This window comes from Artemia sp. Qi Xiang Cuo, chromosome 21 (genome assembly GCF_049724085.1).
Source record: "Artemia sp. Qi Xiang Cuo chromosome 21, ASM4972408v1, whole genome shotgun sequence".
Classification (NCBI taxonomy): Eukaryota; Metazoa; Arthropoda; class Branchiopoda; order Anostraca; family Artemiidae; genus Artemia; species Artemia sp. Qi Xiang Cuo.
This window is the reverse complement of record NC_142814.1, coordinates 25,809,896-25,816,027: the sequence shown is the minus strand read 5'-3', so window position 1 is coordinate 25,816,027 and position 6,132 is coordinate 25,809,896.

The following is a 6,132-nucleotide window of genomic DNA, read 5'->3' as shown; positions in this document are numbered from 1 at the left end:
CCAATGTTAACATTTAGCATTGGTTATTGGGACCCTGCTCAATGGTAACCGAAACTCTAGATGGTAACCGAAACTCCCATAAATATACTAGTAGTATATTTGATCCTAACACGCAGTGTTAGGATAAATATACTACTAGTATATTTATGTCTTTATTAAATTGTAAACCCTCCTAAGAGGGTTGTATTAAATGAGATAATGATTTTATTTACCCTGGAACAACAAATCTTCCAGGGTAAATATAAATCAATATCTCTGTGTTATTATAGAAACCCTCTTAAGAGGGTTTAATAAAATTTAATATATATATATAAATGATATACATAATTTACATTCACCGCTCTTTTATTATGCTAATAAAAGAGCGGTGAATGCAATATACAGGACGGTATATATATATAATATATATATATATATATATATATATATATATATATATATATATATATATATATATATATATATATATATATATATATATATATATATATATATATATATATATATATATATATATATATATATATATATATATATTGATGAAACATATATATTTGAAATCATAATTAAAATCTGATTCTTTTGATGTATCTATTGGTATCAAAATTCCGTTTTTTAGAGTTTCGGTTACTATTTAGCCGGGTCGCTCCTTACTTACAGTTCGTTACTACGAACTGTTTGAAAGATGACTGTCTCATAATTCTCTTTAAGATTAATGTTGGTGTAAAAAATATTTCGTACCTTTATATCTGGTTGGTAGAAGACTCCTTTAGGGTACTCCGTAAGGAAGATTTTCTAGGGGACGAGCTCTAGAAAAATTACATCAAATCATCATGAGTGACATGAATAGGCTTAAAAGTTGCCAGGGTGTAATAACCAGGTTCACTTAAATAATAATTTAAAGTTGATTAATTCAAACGAGCCGGTGCTTATTATTAAAATCCAGCAGTCATAATTATAAAATTAGTGTATGCATAAAAATATAATAGAATTTACCCTAAAAATTTTGGAAGAAAGTTGGTAAAATGTGCCTCCTCCTGTATAACACAAGAATCGCCTCTTACATTGTGGAGTTCGGGCCGTAACCATTTTCTCGGCCCCTGAAATTATCTACGGCACATTCGAAATTATAATCCTCTCGTGAAGTTTAAGGTAATTTTGTTCTGTAGGGTATTACGAGAGGCACCTTTTCTCATGACTTCGCTCGAATTTAATCATTGTGTGAAAATGTTTGAATATTATTGGAGAAGTAGAATAAGCTCTATATCTTTACATTCGTGTCCTTTATCCAACAGCGGATCCTTGGGTGGAAGAAAAGGATGTTTGGTTGGGGCGACTTCGGGAGGAGAATGAACACTCGAAAATATACATACATCAATAAATGATCATTGATCCTTAGATGAATACAGAAGTAGAAAAGGGGGTGCTAGTCGTGACAGTACACCAAATATGGGCATGGAATCCCTAGGGAGAACACCTGTGATGTCAGTCCCAATCCCACACCAAATATGAGCATGGAATCCCCAGGGAGAACAGGTTTCCGAGAAATGTCTCCGGGCAAAGTTTATTAATGTCTTTGATGTATTTCCAAGGAGAATTGTCTCCGGGGCGAAGTTTATTAATGTCTTTGGAGTTCTTCCAGGAGAATTGTTTCCGGGCGAATGTTTTGATCTTAGAGATTAAGAGATTAGCGCGGGAAAGGGTTTCCCAGTAATTTCAAATGTGACAGCGCAGGGATGCCAAAAACAAAAGGAACACGCAGAAATTACGTTTAGGTATTATTTGGGCGAAACCCTTTTAGACATTTTATGGAATTATTTCGGAGAAACAGTTAGAGACATTTTAAAAGAGGATGTTAGAAGATAATTTAGAAGAGGATTTGAGGGGGAAACTATATTGTCGTTATAATACAAAAGTTCGATTTGAACAGTGTCGTGAGGTCCCCTACCCCAACCCCAAAGGGCTCAGATCCCCCTACCCCCACCCCCAAGGGCTCCGATCCCCCTACCCCAACCCCGAAGGAAGCCCCCGGTCCCCAAAGGTCCCCGGGCTCCCAAAGGGCCCCCGCCGCCCCAAAGGCCCCTGAGCCCCCATTTATTAATACTTTTTTAAGGATTTATTATATCTTTTCAGAACAAGTTATTTTCTTAATGTCCCTCCTAAACCCATTTTACAAGTTGAAGCATCCTTACTTTTCACCCACAACTTTACTTTACAGCTTTTTGGATACCTCAACACCAAGAAATACTTTTCAAAAGGCAATCCTGAGCAACTTCCTTTCTTAAAGTCCCTTCTAAACCCATTTTCCAACTTGAAGTTCCCATCCATTTCACCCACAACTTTACAGCTTTTTGGATACCTCAACACCAAGCAATACTTTTCAAAGGGCATTTCAGAACCAGTTATTTTCTTAATGTCCCTTCTAAACCCATTTGAAAACTTGAAGTACCCATCCATTTCACCCACAACTATACTTTACAGCTTTTTGGATACCTAAACACCAAGAAATACTTTTCAAAGACCATTTCAGAGCAAGTTCCTTTCTTAATGTCCATCCTAAACCCATTTTCCAACTTGAAGTACCCATCCGTTTCACCCACAACTTTACTTTACAGCTTTTTAGATACCTCAACTCCAAGCAATACTTCTCAAAGGCATTTCAGAACAAGTTCTTTTCATAATGTCCTTCCTAAACCAATTTTACAAGTTGAAGTACTTATCTTTTTCAACCACAACTTTACATTACAGCTTTATGGATACCTCAACACCGCGAAATACCTTTCAAAAGGCAGTTCAGAGCAAGTTCCTTTCTTAATGTCCCTTCTACACCCATTTTCCAACTTGAAGTACCCATTCGTTTCATCCACAACTTTACTTTACAGCTTTTTGGATACCTCAACTCCAAGCAATACTTTTCAAAGGCATTTCAGAACAAGTTCCTTTCTTAATGTCATTCCTAAACCAATTTTACAAGTTGAAGTACTTATCTTTTTCACCCACAACTTTACTTTACGACTTTTTGCATACCCCAACATCAAGCAATACTTTTCAAAAGACATTTCAGAGCAAGTTCCTTTCTTAATGTCCCTTCTAAACCCATTTTACAACTTGAAGTACCCATCCATTTCACCAACAACTTTACTTTACAGCTTTTCGGATACCTCAACACCATGAAATACCTTTCAAAAGGCATTTCAGAGAAATTTCCTTTCTTAATGTCCCTTCTAAACCCATTTTCCAACTTGAAGCATCCATCCTTTTCACCCACAACTTTACTTTACAGCTTTTTGAATGCCTCAACACCATGAAATACCTTTCAAAAGGCATTTCAGAGCAACTTTTTTTCTTAATGTCCTTCCTAAACCCATTTTCCAACTTGAAGTACTCATCTTTTCCCCCCAACTTTACTATACTGCCTTTTTGGATACCTCAACACCAAGCAATACTTTTCAAAGACCATTTCAGAACAAGTTCTTTTCATAATGTCCATCCTAAACCCATTTTACAAGTTGAAGCATCCATCCTTTTCACCCACAACTTTACTTTACAGCTTTTTGAATACCTCAATACCATGAAATACCTTTCAAAAGGCATTTCAGACCAAGTTCTTTTCATAATGTCCATCCTAAACCCAGTTTACAAGTTGAAGCATCCATCCTTTTCACCCACAACTTTACATTACAGCTTTTTGGATACCTCAACACCAAGAAATACCTTTCAAGAAGCATTTTAGAGCAATTTCCTTTCTTAATGTCACTCCTAAACCCATTTTACAAGTTGAAGCATCCATCCTTTTCACCCACAACTATACTTAACAGCTTTTTGGATACCTCAACAACAAGCAATACTTTTCAAAAGACATTTCAGAGCAAGTTCTTTTCTTAATTTCCCTCCTAAACCCATTTTACAAGTTGCAGTACCCTTCCTTTTCAACCACAACTATACTTTACAGATTTTTGGATACATCAACACCAAGAAATACTTTTCAAAAAACATTTCAGAGCCATTTCATTTCTTAATGTCCCTTCTAAACCCATTTTCCAACTTGAAGTACCCATCCTTTTCACCCACAACTTTACTTTACAGCTTTTTGAATGCCTCAACACCAAGAAATACCTTTCAAAAGGCATTTCAGAGAAATTTCCTTTCTTAATGTCCCTTCTAAACCCATTTTACAACTTGAAGCATCCATCCTTTTCACCCACAACTTTACTTTACAGCTTTTTGAATACCTCAACACCATGAAATACCTTTCAAAAGGCGTTTCAGAGCAACTTTTTTTCTTAATGTCCATCCTAAACCCATTTTTCAACTTGAAGTACCCATCCTTTTCACCCACAACTTTACTTTACTGCCTTTTTGGATACCTCAACACCATGAAATACATTTCAAAAGGCATTTCAGAGCAACTTTTTTTCTTCATGTCCCTTCTAAACCTATTTTCCAACTTGAAGTACCCATCCTTTTCACCCACAACTTTACATTACAGCTTTTTGGATACCTCAACACCAAGAAATACTTTTCAAAAGACATTTCAGAGCATCTTCTTTTCTTAATGTCCCTTCTAAACTCATTTTACAAGTTGAAGCATCCATCCTTTTCACCCAAAACTATACTTTACAGCTTTTTGGATACATCAACACCAAGAAATACCTTTCAAAAGGCATTTCAGAGCAAGTTCCTTTCTTAATATCGCTTCTAAACCCATTTTCCAACTTGAAGTACCCATATTTTTCACCCACAACTTTACTTTAAAGCTTTTTGGATACCTCAACACCATGAAATACCTTTAAAAAGGCATTTCAGAGCAATTTCCTTTCTTAATGTCCCTTCTAAACTCATTTTACAACTTGAAGTACCCATCCTTTTCAGCCACAACTTTACTTTACAGCTTTTTGGATACCTCAACACCAAGAAACACTTTTCAAAAGTCATTTCAGAGGGCGGTTTTCGCGAGATTCCTGGAAACACTTTCCTGCTCGGTTATTCGTCTCGAAAACTGCTGGAAAGCAAAAACGAGAAAATGGAAAGCAGTGGAGCGCAAAAACTAGTGGAATACGACTAGAATCTAAAGGAATACATCTGTTTTAGCATTTGATTGGCTGAATATTTAAATTTAAGAATTGAAATTAAATATCTGAATTGAAGATTTGAATATTTTAGAGTGGATGTAAGTAATTCAAGTATCAAGGGTCATGGTTTATACAAAAGTCAACTTACCAAAGTTGTAGGGATGGGGCTTAATCTTCTGGTTTTTCTGGAGTCCTGGCTTTCCAATTTATGGTTTGCAAGGTAATAGAAATCCAGATTCTGAAAATTCTGGGAAGTGAAGCCCCAATCAAGTATTGCTTCCTAAGCCCCAACTTAAACACAGAGCTTTATTTCCACCTGAACTTTTGAGTGGTAGCAGGACAGTATTGCAAAAGCAACAACCAAACCACTAATTTTTATTGCCTTTCTTTTCTCCCTCAGATGGATAACAATCTATATGGAAACTATGCATCAGTGTTAACTGAGTAAATATATAAATATTCATATAATTTAGCCAGGAAAAAAAGTGAATATATGACTTGCTGCCTTTTTTATTCTCTTTTAAATGAAGTAATCACTTCTGGGGCAAGAAAAAAAAACCCATAGCACCCTTAAGTTTTCAAATGGGTTTCTGTGTGTTTTTTTTTATGGGTTCCTGAAAATTGTCTGGCGAGAAAAATTTTGCCATTTGTAGTTGATTCAGGAACCGTAATTAATATTTTCATTATCTCTTATTAGTCAAATGTTAATTTTAAATCCAATTTACAGGAATTTTTTAAGAGCTTCAATCCCCTTGACAGTGACAATGGTTTCACTGTGACGTCATTTACAAAGAGCTTCTGTCTCTTTAGAAGCTCCGGCAAATTTGCTTTCAAAACAACATTTGACTAACAATAGCTAATGAAGATAGTAATTACCATTTGTCAATCAGCTACAAATGGCAGTTTCTTCTCGCTTAATAGTTCTTTTAGAAATAGATTTTTCTAAATTGCTGTTACATTGGGCTCTTTTAGCCACTTAAAGGGCTCAAAGAGGAATTCAATCCAAGCAATTATTGAATTCAGAAGGAGTATAAGAAAGGAATCAGATATTGTGTTCAAT